This window comes from Bos javanicus, chromosome 7 (assembly GCF_032452875.1).
Source record: "Bos javanicus breed banteng chromosome 7, ARS-OSU_banteng_1.0, whole genome shotgun sequence".
In the NCBI taxonomy this organism is placed as follows: Eukaryota; Metazoa; Chordata; class Mammalia; order Artiodactyla; family Bovidae; genus Bos; species Bos javanicus.
Window position 1 is genome coordinate 64,723,297 of NC_083874.1, and position 16,813 is coordinate 64,740,109.

At 43.3% G+C, this 16,813-nt stretch overlaps 1 long non-coding RNA gene across 2 annotated transcripts; it reads left to right on the forward strand.

The window, feature by feature from the left end:
* Positions 1-804: 804 nt before the first annotated feature.
* On the forward strand, positions 805-16,094 carry LOC133251522 (uncharacterized). Of its 2 annotated transcripts, XR_009737666.1 has the most exons (5): positions 805-1,632; positions 12,340-12,432; positions 14,558-14,647; positions 14,780-14,857; positions 15,328-16,094. It is a non-coding gene; the product is annotated as an uncharacterized LOC133251522 (long non-coding RNA). The 2 variants fall into 2 exon arrangements; XR_009737667.1 differs by lacking the exon at positions 14,558-14,647 and having other exon boundaries at positions 808-1,632.
* Positions 16,095-16,813: the final 719 nt, after the last annotated feature.

Below are 16,813 nucleotides of genomic sequence, written 5' to 3' on the forward strand. Positions count from 1 at the left end.
AGTCTGTAAGAAGAGCTTGCCCCTTTTTGCCTGGACTTTGTGAGTACAGATGTCATGTCTGGGGTTGCAAAAGCTACGGTGCTTCATAGTTGAAAGATAAGAGAATAGGGCTGAGAGAATCACACAAAATGGAGGCAGAGCCACTGGATTAAAGTAATCCTTAATTCTCTTCTACCTCTGGATTTTCAGTTATTTGTGCTAATCTATTTCCTCACTTTACAAGCCAGTTTGAGTTATTTTGTTACTTGAAGCCAAAAACTCCCATCTAATAATGATATGATCCTAAGTTTGAAACACACGTATGTAGACTCATGGGGGAAAAAAGAGTAGCACAAAATATATTTAACATATAAATCCTTGTCTTGTCTTGGTGGAAGTCTTATAGGCTTGTTTTCTGCCTATTTTTCTAAATTTTATACTGAGAATGGCTTTTATCATCAGAATGTATCTTAAAATAATAGTTAAAGGAGGTTATTCAAACACGCTCTTTTAAAAAGAAAGTGAAGAACCACTAAAACACAGAAGACACCATGAAGACAATTGGTATGGGACCCTGGGCAGATGGTATAAACCAAAGGAACCAAGAACACAGAGTGCTCAGAATTAGTAGCAGTGAGGTGTTAAGGAGATAATTAACACTTATATTCTAAATAGCAGCTGAATATAAATGAGAACAGATGGGGCTCAATAGCTATGAAAAGACCTAGGGCAGCACAAAGATGGAAGCAAAGATAAACAAGCAAATATTTAGAGGAAAGATACTTATAATTAGTAACACAATGTTCAATTTGTAGTGGGGTTTCATTTCCTCTAACCCTTGCTCCAATCAGTTACTCCAGGGTTCTTGACAAGAAGGTCAAGAATAAAGCCTGGTACACGTGACTTCTTTACACCTAACAGGTATTACATGGTTACTTTTGTCAAATGCTTAAGTATATTACCTCACTTAATCCTCTTTGAGGCCAGTACTATTACTAGTCCTATTGTACCGATTACGTTGCTGACACTCAAGAGTAGCTAGTACCTGATTTAAATTTACATAGATGGAAAACGAGGAAGTTACAGTTGGAACTGTTCTGACTCCAGAACCTGCCTGCCTACTACTGTCCATGCTGTCAGGACAGCCAACAAATGTTTTTGGAAAAATAAATGTCACTGTACACATCACCTGGTTTTCTGTGTGCTGCTGTCAAAATAAATGTTTTAAACTTTAACCATAAGCTAATATATAGAGTCCTGTAATACCTTCTTAATCTTTGTTATCCATAAAGTCTAGGCACTGTTGATAAATGCTTAGAGATAAATGAAGTATTGAATAGGTATCCCTGACGAAAGGGCTTCCCTGGTGGCTCAGAGGTAAAGAATCCACTTGCCAATGTAGGAGACGCAGGAGATGCGGGTTTGAAGCCCTGGCCAGGAAGATTCTCTGGAGAAGGAAATGGCACAAGAATGCATTATTTTTGCCTGGAGAATCCCATGGATGGAGGAGCCTGGAGGGCTACAGTCCATGAGGTCACAAAGAGTCAACTTAGTGACTACACACAAACACACATCTCTGATGAAAGGCAAGTGAGAGTCTCTCAGAGGACAGAAGAAAGAAGGAAACTTGGGACTTGGAGCTCTGGACAGATGGTAAGTTAGATAAATTTGTTTTCAAGGTTCAAAATTAGTGAGCCCCAGTGAGCAATCACCTATCACCGATAGCATGATGAGAATTGCCTAGAAGAGATTTAAAGAATCTCAGCCTACAACTTAAGGCTTGTTTATTGATGAATATTACCTAAAGGAATAAATTGAACCAGACCAAGAGAAGCTGGGGGAAAGAATAGTATCTTCTCAGGAAAGCGGCTTAAGAAACAATGAGGGTGGGGTAGACAGACACATTATGAACCTCTTCTCTGCTTCCGTGCAGTTGCCTCCAGGGCAGCTCCTGTCCAAGAGGACAGATTTTTAATGTGCTCAAGACGAAATGCAAAGAATCCAGAGAAAAAGAAGTGATGCATTCTGGTGACCACACCAAGCTCAGAAGGAACTACTTGCATCCTGAATCCCATCTCTTTATTTCTCATCAGATTCGGCTGCCTTCTTCCAGTATACCTCCAGCCTGGAGGACAGCCAGGGAGGAAAGCGTGGTCAGAGAAGGCTTTAAATTCCCACTGAGCTACCCTCACGAGGCAACACGCTGACTCAGAGCACTACTGGGTCCCCTGGCTCCAGCAAAGATGGAGCTTGGAACAATATCCACTATAATTGTCACTGAAAGCTACTTGTAGACAGAGCTTGTTCTTGGCTGAGACATGCAGAGAAGAAGGAACAGGGTGGAGAAGAACTCCATTTGCAGGGAAATAAAAATGTGGCATCAGGACCCTGGAAGCCAGCTGGCTTTTAAACAATTAAGCTCACTTAGAAAAACAGAAGTTACCACTTCCTATGCTTTCTACATTACGACTCGAGCTGGGGGTGCTGAGTTTTCCATTTGGCACTGGATTTGGATCTAATGAATACATTTGAAGACATTCTTTTTCACTTAGGAAATTTTGTGATCAAGAGGCCTCCATAAAATGTAGGGGGACAAATGGACAATCTCATCCAATGCAGAAGACGAAGTTCAATCTGCTCAGATCAGACTCACATCTGATCTAAAAACCCAGATGAGAGTGTGGGTGTATATTCCCACTGGGTATAGATGTATACTCACCACTGAGCCTAACTCAGAGTAGATGATGAATGCGTGAATACTAACTTCCAAAGGAGTACCTTAGAATCTCAGAATGGAAAACATTAACTGAGAAAACATCCACTCCTGCCTCCAAAAAATCAGAGACCTCCTTTGACAACATTCTGGGCAAGAATACATCCCGTCAACCAATTCACTCTTCCCCTACCTCACTCTAGGAAATCTACCTCATTTTTAAAATACTACACTGTTTTGTCCACCCTTGCACTGAACAAGAATCTTCCTTCCTTCCTGAAAATTAGAGCAATTGATCTCATTCTATTATTTGGGATCCCCCAAAATTAAGCCTGATAGCTCAGTTGGTAAAGAATCCACCTGCAATGCAGGAGACCCCAGTTCAATTCCTGGGTTGGGAAGATCTGCTGGAGAAGGGACAGGCTACCCACTCCAGTATTTTGGCCTGGAGAATTCCATGAACTGTATAGTCCATGGGGTTGCAAAAAGTCGGACACAACTGAGAAACCTGCACTCACTCACTCAAAATTAAGCCAAAATATTTTAATAAGATAAGCCTCTGAATATCTAACTGTCTTTGCTCTACTTCAGGTTCAATACACCGTCTCTTTAACAACATTCAGTATTTTTGCCAAGTTCCCAGACCATTGAAACTTCAACATTCTTCAAAGTGTGACCTAAGGAACATTTGTCTCCAATGTCATTCAACCAGTGGAGCATGCAGCAAGACTTTCTGATCCCTGGACTGAAGAGTTGATTGATATGCATGCGTGTGTGCTAAGTCGCTTCAGTGGTGTCCGACTCTGTGCAACCCCATGGACTATAGACTGCCAGGCTCCTCTGTCCATGGGATTCTGCAGGCACGAATACTGGAGGGGGTTACCAGACCCTCCTCCTCCAGGGGATCTTCCTGACCCAGGGATCAAACCCACATCTCTTGTATTTCCTGCACCGGCAGGTGGATTCTTCACCACAGTGCACCTGGGAAACTCCTACATACACATGTATCCCCTCCCTTTGGATTTCCTTCCCATTCAGGTCACCACCATGCATTAAGCAGAGCTCCCTGCTGCAGGCACCAGTTTCTCCCTTCAGGGCCTTTAATACCTGACTTGAGGCTTCTTGTTTAGAGTGGATTAGTGGAACAAGCAAGAACCTGGACCTCAGAACTTGATTCTAGTCTCAGCTCTGCCACTGATTTTCTTTGTGACTTTAATTTTCTCATATGTTCATTTGAAAAAAAAAAAAAAGGCAGTCTAGTCTCTAAGACCTCTTTTGGCACATTCGTTGTTGCTGTTTGCTTTTTTTGTTTTGTTTCTTTGTTTTTTACTGTCTTAGTAATGTGATGTTTAATCTTCATTGCCCACCACACTACAAAATATACACATCACATTCTTCCAATTCTCAGAGCTCAAGACGGAGGCCCATTATGCTTTTCTGGTCTTTACCAATGAAAAGAGATGTTGAGGATGTTGTTGATAATGGTTAAGAAGCTGATTGAGCTGGTTAACAACTTCATCAGCACTGGCCACTGTCCTGGGTCCTTGTGAAGTTTATCTTAGTCTTGTTGATAACCACACACTGTAAATAACATCATCACCCCATTCCAGAGATGAAGAAATGGTCACTTGGCCAATGCCCAATGCTAGAACAGAAAGGGGTAGGATCTGGTGCCAAGTGTCTCTTTCTCAACACCAAGAGTCCTTTTCCCCAAAGGTGACTTCCACCTGCTGCTGCCCTCAACCCTGGGTTGACCCAAATGTTGGCAAGTAGGAGCAGCCATATTTTGGACAGCCTGGTTCTTTTGCCCAGCTGCGCATCCCTCCCTGATCTAGCACATTCTATGTGCTCATCCATACAGTTACCATATCTATAAGTGTTTTCAGGTGGGAAATGAAATCTCTTCCAGGAACAGGATGCCCCCACCCCCTCATTGATTGTCAGGTATACTTGATTGTTCTTCTCCCTTCCCACTGTTTTGCTCTGTTCAGGCTATCACAAAAATACCCTAGACTGCGTGGCCTAAAAAACAAACATTTATTACTTACAGTGCTGGAGGCTGATTAAGTTCAAGATCAAGGTGCCAACAGATTTGGTGTCTGTTGAATCCTCTCCCTGGTTCACAGATGGCCATCTTCTCTCTTTGTCCTCACATGATAACAGGGACAAGGGATCTTTCTGAAGTCTCTCTTTTTTTTTTTTTTTTCAGTTGCCCTGGGACTTTGTTGCAGTGCATGGGCTCTATAGTTGTGGTACACAGCCCCACAGCATGAGACCCTAGTTTCCTGACCAGGAATTGAACCTGCATCCTCCGCATTGCAAGGCAGACTCCTCACCACTGAACCACCAGGGAACATCTTCTGAGGTCTCTTGTAAGGGCACCAACCTCATTCAAGAGGGATCCACCTTCATGATGCAATAACTTCCCAAAGACACTCTCCCGCCTTATACAAGCCTAATACCGCCTATTGTTAGGTTAGGATTTTAACATATGAATTCTGAGGAGACACAAACATTCAGTCTATGGCGCCTACACAGAGATCCTTCTGATATCTTTCAGAGCCTGGAGACACCCTTTCCTTCAGCTACAATGTCCAGTTCATCACTAAGTCCTAGTGTTTCTGCCTCTAAACACATAGCTGACGTGCATCCTCTCAGCCATCACTAAGTACCATGGTAGCTCCTCGCTGGTCCTCCCATCATTCCCTTTCCACCATACAATCCACTGTCCACACATCACTAAGTGCTGTTTTTAAAACTTAAATCATACCACCAAACCCCATTAGAATCCTCCAATGACCTACTCCTGCAGTCTACATAAAATCCAAACCCCCTTCCTTAGTTTGCCAGGCCTTTCAGAGCTGGCCCTGCCTTCCTCTTCATGAGATCTTTCACCATGCTCTCTCCCTTGCTCGATAAGCCTCTGCCTCTGTCCATCCAACACACACCTAAATGTCTTTGGTCTTCTCCCAATCCTTTGCCTGGCATAGTTCCTACTCTTTTAGATTTAGGTTCAAATATCACCACCACGAGAAGCCTTTCCTGACTATCTAAAGAAAAGCCAGTTAATCCCAGCCTCCTCTTTATCCCTGCCCCATACACCAAGAGTTCTCACAATCATTTCTCCTCGTTTACTTCTATAAAAACCCTTGTCACCCTATAATGATCCTGTTGGTTTATTTTTGTCACCAATCTACTCTACTAGCAAAGGTTTCGTGTGAGTAGAAACCTGGTACATCATTCAGTCCCCAGAGCTTTAAAGAGTGTCTGACAAAGAGCAGACACTTAATCATTTTCGGTCAATTGAATAGTAGGTGAAGGAATGCATTCAATATGGCCACTCATTTCTACTTCTTCTAATACTTGTGTGGGGACAGGGGAGGGAAGGGCAGAAATGGGAAAACAAAGGACATTAATGAGTGATTACCTCTGTGATGTTAAGATTTTAGGAAAATTCAACAAGGAGGAGTGATCAACCCTCAAAGTTGTACTCAACATAAAAAAGAAAGTTCTAGGACTTCCCTGGTGGCTCAGTGGTAAAGAATCCAGCTGCCAACACAGGAGACATGGGTTCAGTCCCTATCCTGGAAGACCCCATATACCACGGGGCAATGAAGACCGCGCACCACAACCACTGAGCCTGCACTTTCTAGCCCGCACACGCGAGAGCTCAAGCTCCACAAGAGAAGCCACCACAGTGAGAGCACACGCCACAAGCAGAGAGTGGCCTCCACTCTCCACAACTAGAGAAAAGCCCCCTGCAGCAACAAAGACCCAGCACAGCCATACATACATAAATAAAATTATTTTTTAAAAAAGAAAGCTCTAAATTTCCAATAGCCAGAGGTGTCCAACCAAGACGCAGGCTGCTCTGCAGGCGCGTTCCTCCTTAGCCTGTGATAAGGAGCTTCCTGCCACCAGCAGGGCTATTGCAGAGGGGACGGATGCCTCCTGAGGGAGCCTGGACTGCACGTCTTTAACTGATGCACTTGTCACTGGAGTGGCACCGAGCCAGCAAGCATGGGAGCACTAAGACTCCGGTGCGGTGCTTCCTCCTCCAGTAAATACACGCCATACGTTCAATTACTCTCTCCGCCCCAGAACTGTCTCTTAGTGCCCTCAGCAATGAGATCCTGCTAATTGAAAACACTTCTCTCTATCTGCTTGAGAGGATTGGACTAAACTAGGCTACTGAAATGTAGTCCATGGGGCAGGAGCCTAACTGGGGCAGGGCAGACACATGGCAGCAAAAGCACAGATGGGCTGGGGCTGGGGGATGAGGGCTGTGCTTCATTTCAGTTGCTGCTTCAGAGTGGCTGGAGCTTCCAGTCTTTGGAGACTGTGCTTTACCTGGAAATGAGTCTGCCTGAATGGGGGGTAACTTTTTCTTCCTTTACCTTGGAATGACTCATTCCAGTGCAACAGTAGTGATAAAAATAGGGCTGTTCCACCTGCTCGTAAGCACCAGATTGACCCACCTACCTTGCTTCTTAAAGCGGCATCCATCAGCATGTGAGGTATAGATGGTAATAGATGGTAAAACACCTAGGCCAGATAAGAGAAACACACACTGAAGTCAAGGCCACAGCAGCAACACTGGCAGCAAACAGCAGCAGAAAACAATGGCAGCAGTGGCAGCTAGTATTTATTGTCACCCTGTGTCAGGCTCCATACTAACTGCCCTGTGAGCATGGTCTCCATTCATATTCATGACAATTATAAAAACTAAAGTGACTCCATTTTACAGATCAGGAAACTGAGGCCCAAGAGTTAAGAGGCTTACCCAGGATCACAAAGCTAGCAAGTGACAGAGAAGGATGGGCCAGTGGTCTGCCTCCAGAACCAACAGTCTGAGCACCAAGCCATCCCCTAGGTCTGCTGGGGCTACTCTTCTTGAGGTCTGGCTCTTCTCATCAAGCTTTTTGAATAAAGTCCAAGCTCCAGAATATAGGCACAGATTCCTTGATAAAAAAGATAAATCCTGGGAAATAACATCTCCTGGTGATGTGGGATGATCTCTCTTCCTGTCATTTATCATAATTTCTTCCCAAAACCAACTGTAATGGTCAACTTCATATATGAACTTGCTGTGGCCACAGTACCAGTATCGGTTTAAATATGATTCTAGATGTTTATGTGACAGTATTTATGGCTGAGATTTACATTTAAATTGGTGGATTTTGTGTAAAGCAGATTGAGTTTCATTATGTGGGTGGAAAAGTTGAAGTCCTGAACAGAACAATAGACTGATCTCCCCTTAGCAAAAGGAATTCTTTCAGCAGACAACCTTCAGACTTCATCTGTGTTGTAGACTGAATGGTTGTGACCCCCTCTATAAAAAAAAAATTCTTATCTTGAATCTCTATCCCCCAGTGAGGTAATGTTAAGCTTGGGCTTTGGGGAGGTAATTAGGATTATATGAGGTCAAGAGAATGCAGTCATGAAATTAAAAGACACTTGCTCCTTGGAATAAATGTTATGACCAACCTAGACATCATATTAAAAAGCAGAGACATTACTTTGCCAACAAAGGTCCATCTAGTCAAGGCTATGGTTTTTCCAGTGGTCATGTATGGATGTGAGAGTTGGACTATAAAGAAAGCTGAGTGCCAAAGAATTGATGCTTTTGAATTTTTATTTTGGAGAAGACTCTTAAGAGTCCCTTGGATTGCAAGGAGATCCAACCAGTCCATCCTAAAGGAAATCAGTCCTGGGTGTTCATTGAAAGGACTGATGTTGAAGCTGAAACTCCAAGACTTTGGCTGCCTGATGTGAAGAACTGACTCATTGGAAAAGACCCTGACACTGGGAAAGACTGAAGGCAGGAGGAGAAGGGGACAACAGAGGATGAGATGGTTGGATGGCATCACTGACTCGATGGACATGAGTTTGAGCAAGCTCCAGGAGTTGGTGATGGATAGGGAAGCCTGGCATGCTTCAGTCCATGGGGTCACAAAGAGTCAGCTGAGTGACTGAACTGAACTGAGGTCAAGAGGATAGCGTCCTCATGAATGGGATTAGTGTCCTTATAAGAGTCATGAGAGCATTTGCTTCTTCTCTTTCTGCTCCATAGGGATGTGAGAATGTGAGAATACAACAGAGGATAGTAGTCAACAAAAAAGAATGGAACCCTTAACAGAACTTGACCATGATGGCAGCCTGATCTGGCATTTCTAGCCTCCAGAACTGTCAGGGATAAATTTCTCTTACTCATAAACCACCCAATATGTAGCATTCCTTTTATATGTTAAGGTTTTGTTCTTTTTTTAATGTGGACAATTTTTAAAGTCTTTATTGACTCTGTTACAATATTGCTTCTGCTTTATGTTTTGTTTTTTTGGCCTTGAGGCATGTGGGATCTTGCCTCCCTGACCAGGGATCAAACCCACACCCCTCTGAAATGGAAGGTGAATTCTTAACCACAGAACTACCAGGGAATTCCCTATGGCATTCAGTGAGAGCAGTCCAGGCTGACTAAGACAATCTTCAACATTGATCTTCCTGAAGCACCAGGAGACTGCCTTTAGTCTTCAACTGTAACTCTTTCCTGAGTCTCCATCTGCCAGTCTCCACATCAGATTTTGAACCTGCCAAGTCTCCACAATCGCACAAGCCAAGTTCCTAAAATAAAATTCTTTGTGTGCATGTATGTGTGTGTGGGTCTTGATAGACAGATAAAAATATACATCCTATTGATTTTGTCTCTCTCAAGACTCCTAATACACCAACCTAACTTCCTGACTGCAGAACAATTCCCACATTTCATCCAACAACTTCTCAACAGTTCAATCATTTATTCACTTATACCCACCATGCATTGGGTCTTGCAGGACCACACTTCTCAAACTGAAATGTGCCAGGAATCACCCACAGGACCTGCATAGACCCAAATGCAGCAGGTCTCTGCCATGCCCTAAGATAATGCTGATATGTTGATTCATTAACCACACTTTGAGTAGCAACACTGTAGAGGCACAAGCAAATAAGATGCCAGAGCGTGTCCAGGAATGTTCTCAATCTACCACTAAGGCTGCTGTTGCTGCTGCTAAGTCACTTCAGTCATGTCCAACTCTGTGCGACACCATAGACGGCAGCCCACCAGGCTCCCCCGTCCCTGGGATTCTCCAGGCAAGAACACCAGAGTGGGTTGCCATTTCCTTCTCCAATGCATGAAAGTGAAAAGTGAAAGTGAAGTCACTCAGTTGTGGCTGACTCCCAGTGACCCCATGGACTGCAGCCCACCAGGCTCCTCTGTCCATGGGATTTTCCAGGCAAGAGTACTGGAGGGGGTCACCATTGCCTTCTCCCCCAACTAAGACACATCAATTTTAAAGAAAGAAAAGAAAATCCGGTTTGTTTTTTAGTCCTCTGTCATAGAGACATCAGGTCCTCAATGCTGTAACTTGCCCCCTAGAAAAGCTGTCACCTTGTTCTCCAATCATACCCACTTTGAGACCAGCAGTTGGTAATACATAAGGAGAAAAACACAATTAAACCCCAAAGGGGGAAAAAAAACACAGCCCTTCCATTTCAATTAGAATCAGCGGCTGTTGAAAATGGGCAAATTTAGAACTGTAATACCAATGGAAACAGTGAATTCTCAACTGTGATCAAAGGCTTCATTTAGCAGACTGAAAAGCAAGCACGAGTTTAATTGAACAAGAGAGAGATTGCTTCCAAATCACCCAGGCATAATCAAATAGCCTTGAAAAATATAATGCATCAGATGGAGAGAAACAAGCCCTAGGCTCCAAAACCTCTTGCCTGACCTGTAGGTGCCCTAGCATCAGCAAGAAGAGACATCAGAGGTCACCTGGTCTCACTCCCCATCCCATGTGGGAAGCCACTTTAGACCAGGGCTTTCAAAAATCTCTGGCTAGAATACACAGAAATATATTTACATCCTACCCAGTGTAAGAACTGATGCAATGAACTGACTCATTGGAAAAGACCCTGATACTGGGAAAGATTGAAGGCAGCAGAAGGGGATGACAGAGAATGAGATGGTTGGATGGTATCACTGAATCAGCAGACATGAGTTTGAGCACCTCCAGGAGTTGGTGATGGACAGGGAAGCCTGGCGTGTTGCAGTCCATGGGGTCACAAAGAGTAGGACACAACTGAGTGACTGAACAACAAAAGGGGTCATGACCCACAGTTTAAAAAACACTACTCTAGGGTACCCTGGTTACTTAGCCAACCAAGCAGTTCATCTAACAACTGAGTGCTTGCCATCTTGCAGGCTCTGGGGACACAGCATCAAACTTACAGACAGGTGGAAGAGACAGGTGTTTCACAAAGGATCACACAAACACATATGAAATACTACAAATTGAGGCAGATGTAAAAAAGAAAGAACAAAGGATGTCTTGGGAGATCATAATGAGGGCACCTGTTCAGGACCAGGAAGATGACTGGATAGATCAGGTAAAGCCCCTCTTGAGTGAATTATAAGCTGGATCTAAAGGATGAGCAGAGTGTAGCCAAGCAAAGGGGGACTGTGTGTCTTAACTATCTCTTGTGCTGGAAAATGCACAGTTATCTATCACAACTTCCACTGACAACAGCAGCAGTGTATGTCCAAGCCAGATTCATCCAGTTTTCATCACATGTCAGACTTGGGGCCAAGCACAACACAATACTACTAGAGTTCAATGGAATCGACGCTATGGGCTTGAGTCCCAGATCTTCATCTTATAAGCTATGTGATCTGAAGCAAGGTAGTTCAGTTTTCGGATTATTAATGGTACCTGCCTCATCACATTCTTGCTAGAATTAAGTTAACCCAAATGGAGGGGCCTACAAAGTGCCTGGAGCATGGTAAGTACAAAATAAATTGCTAAATAAAGCAGTATGAACTCAAAATCTTTAAGGGCTTATTTCAGGCAAACACCACCTACTAGAACATGAAAAGAAACCCATTCACCATCCCGGAACTAGCTAATTGCCAACAGGGTTATTTTGTTTTCCATTCTAATATTTTAAATCTAATGGGACAGAGGACTGAAGTTCTGAACTCTGCAGGGCCCTACAGACAAAGGAAACCAGGAGAAAGGGAACCAGCTGGACTCCCCGCCCCTAATTGCCATCTCTGGGCCTGTGTTCACCACCACTGTCTCCTGGCTGATGAATTTTCCAGTTCAGCACCAAGGATACAGTTGACTTCTCCAGAAAACTATCATAATAGAATTACATTATGTTTACTGGATGCAGAAAACCTCTGGCTAGATAGTTAATTAGAGGCTTCACAATGCTGAAAAATCTTCAAGCTTTCATGAGGCTTAAACAGATCCAAAATGCCAGGTTCAAGTCACATCAATAATTCAAATTAAATTACTGTGCTGAACTGAACGTCATCCCCCATACAACACTCTTGAAAACAGTTCTCCAAAGATAAACTCAATCTTGGCTTCAGGGAGGCATCGATCATAATAAACCCACAAAATCAGAGACAAAAAAAGCAAGCTGTTCCCATTGTGCATACACTGCATCTAATTCCCCCAGATGGGCAAGAACAGAGAGGCTTGGCCGGGCATTCACAACTCCCGTAGCTGGGAAGCGGTTATAAAACTGAGGAGCAGGCCTGTTACCTGTCGGGCTTGCTGTGTTTTACTGTTCACATTCATCTTCTCCATTTGTCCTCTCAGTGCATCGGGGAGGCTGGCAGGGCGCAGATTTCAGCCCCACTGCACCGATGAGGCTTATGGTGGCAAAGCAACTGGAATCAAGACCCAGGACCCGTGAGTGGCACAGAAGGATAAAAACACAGGTTTCCTGGAGTTAAGTAAAAATGAGGAGGGTGCACAGGAGGAGGAAAAGGGGAAACAACATACTTTTTTAAATAGCAGGAAATGACAGAAAATTCAGAGGCGAAAGACTTATTTGGAACAATTCTGAGCAAATTCACACAAAAAGAGTGGCTGTTAAAATTACGCTTGTTCCTATGCACTCTTAGAGGATGCTGATATTATTATAGCATTACTGATGTAAAGTTACCAACCGTTAGCCAACAACTTATAATACAATAGACTAAAGATGTGTCTAAACACTTTTCACAAATAATAAGCCCAATTTCATCCTCACAACAATCTTACTAAGTAGAAATGATCATTTTGCAGCTGAGAAATTCAGGTTCTGAGAGGTAGATTATTTGCTGAACCTCACACAGATAGTGGGGCTTCCCTGGTGCTCAGGCAGTAAAGAATCCGCCTTCAACGCAGGAGACCCTGGTTCAATCCCTGGGTCAGGAAGATTCCCCCAGAGAAGGGAATGGCAACCCATCCAGTATTCTTGCCTAGTGAATTCCATGGACAGAGGAGCCTAGCAGGCTACAGCCCGTCAGGTTGCAAAGAGTTGGATATGACTGAACAGCTAACACTTTTACTTCACTTTCACACACGTAGTGAGAAGTAAACACCAGTCTTGACCTTTGTCTGATTACTAAACCCACCTTCTTAATCATTTTCTTAAATTTTTTAATTGGAGGATAATTGCTTTACAATGTTGTGTTCGTTTCCACCGGACAACAACACGAATCAGTCATAACTCTCCCTTTATATACAGGGAGCCAGGCTGGGCTCCCTGTACACAGCAGCTCCCCACTAGCTGTCTGTTTGACACACGGTGGTATACAAATGTCAATACTACTGTCTCAATTCGTCCCGCCCTCTCCTTTCCCTGTTGAGTCCACAAGTCCATTCTCTGCATCTGTGTCTCCATTCCTTCCTTGCAAATAGGTTCATCAGTACCATTTTTCTAGATTCCATACATATATATATGATATTTTTCTCTTTCTGACTTAATCACTTTAATACAGTAAGTCCCCTACATATGAACGAGTTCCATTCTGAGAGCATGTTCGTTAAGTCCAATTTTGTTGGTAAGGCCAACAAAGTTACCCTAGGTACCAAACTAACACAAACAGCTATAGAGCACTGTACTGTAATAGGTTTATAATACTTTCCACAAACAGCACATAAAAACAAACACAAAAAATAAAGCAAACATTTTTAATCTTATAGTACCATGCCTTGAAAAGTATAGTAGTACAGCTGGCATCGAGTGAACAGGCAAGAAGAGTTATTGATTGGAGGAGGGAAAGAAAGTGGAAGCTGGTAGAGCTAAGGGACTGTGAACAATAGGAGATGGAGGGCGAGCTGCAATTTGACTCACGTCGTTGGTGATGGACAGGGAGGCCTGGCATGCTGCAATTCATGGGGTTGCAAAGAGTCGGACACGATTGAGCAACTGAACTGAACTGAACTAAACTGATGCTGATGACACAGGGTCTGGTTCCTTGCTGGATTCGATATACCTACCCTCTTGAAAAAATGATTCAGTGATGGTAGTAGCCCATTCGCTGCTTTGAAAGTCCACAACTTAAAGGTTATATGTAGAAGACTTACTGTATTCTGTTTCCATAGATCCCAGTGGGAAAAAGTTAGCAATAATTGGGACCAAGCTCTAGAAAATGAATGAATTCATATCAATCAATGAATGCTATAGAGTTGTGTGTCCCAGAAGGCAGCCTCATTGGGCTGATGAAATTATCACTTCTGTTATTCACTTGACAAATATTTATTAAGCATCCACTATGTATCAAGCAAAGTGCTTAACCCTGGAAATACAGCAGTGAATAAGTAAATATGAAAATCCCTGCCCTCATGAGGTGTCTACTCTGTATAGGAACAGACAGAGACAGAACAAGTAATATAAATATTGTGTTAGCTTGTAGTAAGTGCTGCAGGCAAAGATCAAAGCAGGCAAGAGGGATAGGATGGAATTTTTAAAAGAATGGCCTGGGAAGGCCTCACTGAGAAAGAAAAGTGACCTTAGCAAGGGACACAGAGATTCATGTCGTTCTAGGGAAAGAACATACCAGGTATCAAGACGAGCAAGGACCCTGAGGCAGGAACAAGAAGACTGTGGCTACAGTGGAGAAGCGTGGGACATGAGGTCAGATGCCACAGAGCCAAGGGAGAAGGGGCCTTATCAGTCATTTTCAGGACTTGAGCTTTGAATAAGATGGGAGCCCTTGGGGATTTAACAGAGGAGCAGCAAGATCTAAGATCCAACTCTCATTTACAGATCACTTTAGATGCCACTTGGACAGCAGACTCGGTGGGCAAGGGTGGAAACAGGGTGGCCAGTTAGGAGGTGAGAGAGGTTAGTGGCTTGTTTTTTGTTTTGTTTTTAATTGAAGTATAGTTGATTTACAATACCATGTTAATTTCAGGTGTACACCATGACAATTCAGTTTATATGCACATTTATATATGTGTGTGTGTGTGTGTATTCTTTTCCCTTCTAGGTTATTACAAAATATTGAGGATAGTTCCCTGTGCTATATAATAGGTCCTAGTTGGTTATGGTAGCTTGTTATTAATTTTTATTATGTTAGTATGGTCCTTTCCTCTTTATCAATGCCTTCACATAAATCATTTCACTTCCATTTTCACAAACACACACAAAAAAAACCCCAGAGCTTTACTCTCCCATTTAGACTAAGAAACCAAGGCTTTGGATTGCTTAAGTGGTTTGTTAAGTGGCTTGTTTAAATTTCCTCAGCGAGTTAGTGGCAGAGCTGTATCTTAAATCCAGGATGTTTTCATTCCACATTTCATTTCCATTTCCAGCCAGGGCTTCAACTCCCTCCCATGCAACAGCCTGCCTCTCTGACTCCCGCAGTATCAGAGGATATCCATCTGACCGTTGCAGCCACACGGCCTGACTATAAATGACACCGATGTGTATCTGATAACCCAGATCCCAGACGACACAGAAAATAGAATCCAACAAACAGAAAAGCCACTGAGATCCATCATAACAGCAGGACAAGCCTCTTGAGTGATGCGTGATGGGAAGGGAGGGCAAGGGGTCCTAGGATGTAAATTTGAATGTTTATTCAGCACTTCTATGTGCCCAAAACAATATGAGATGTTATGTCGGGAAAAAGAAGAAATCAACTTCTCTGTCGAGGAGATTTTTAATGCAGTGGAGAAAGAACACCCACTTGTGGGTAGGAAAACAGTGCCTCTAAGGGGAGATGGGGTCTTACACACACACAATGTCCAGGGGCCCAGTAAGGGTGGAGAAGGTAAAATATGTCTTCAGGAAAGCGAGGAAGAGAGCCTGGGAAAGGCATCCTCCAGACACTTTCCAAAGGCGGTCCCCAAATTTCACAATCTTCTCTATTTTTAGAGGAATGTTTGTAACCATCTCAGGAAAGCCTTCAAACTTTGTAACCTGTTGGCAGGCCATGCAGACCTCACAGGTCTATTATTCCTTTCCACATTAGCATCTCTTTAGGGTCCCAAACATACCTGCTACCAGAATGGGGATTTTTGACATCAGAGGCCAAGAAACCAAGCCAAACAGGGCTCCTTAGAAGACGACCAATAAAGATTTTAAAATATCCAAGGTCTGAAGGTCTTCAGTGGCCTTCTAGTCCAGGTGTTGGAAAACTATGACCCACAATCTGGCCTCCTGGTCTTGTAAAAAGTTTTATTAGAATGCAACTATGTCCTTTGGTTTACAAGCTGTCTAGGGCTGCTGTGCATGAGAATGGCAGAGTTGAGAAGTTGCAACAGAGACCATGTGGCTCACAAGCCTAAAATAATTACTCTCTGACTCTTTAAGAGCATTTGCTAATCCCTGCTCTCTTCCAAATCCCTCATTCTCCTGGTGGAAACACTGAGGCCCAAAGAGGTCCAGAAAACTGGCCAAGGTTATTCAATGAGTGTGAGTGTTGCCCAGATAGGAAGAGAGCAAGTCAAGGAGGGCTGGCCATCCTTCAGTCATTTTGTGATTCACTCAAGTATTTTTTATCATCATCATTTGTCAGGCACTGGGTGAGGATACTGCTATGAGGAAAACATATAAAGCCCCAGCCCTCAGTGTTCCTACATTTGATGGAGGAGGGAATCTAGGACACTTTTTAAAAAGGTGAAGAGAATAAGTACAGAGTGCTGCTTATTTAACTTCTGTGCAGAGTAAATCATGAGAAATGCTGGGCTGGAAGAAGCACAAGCTGGAATCAAGATTGCCGGGAGAAATATCAATAACCTCAGATATGCAGATGACACCACCCTTATGGCAGAAAGTGAAGAGGAACTAAAAAGC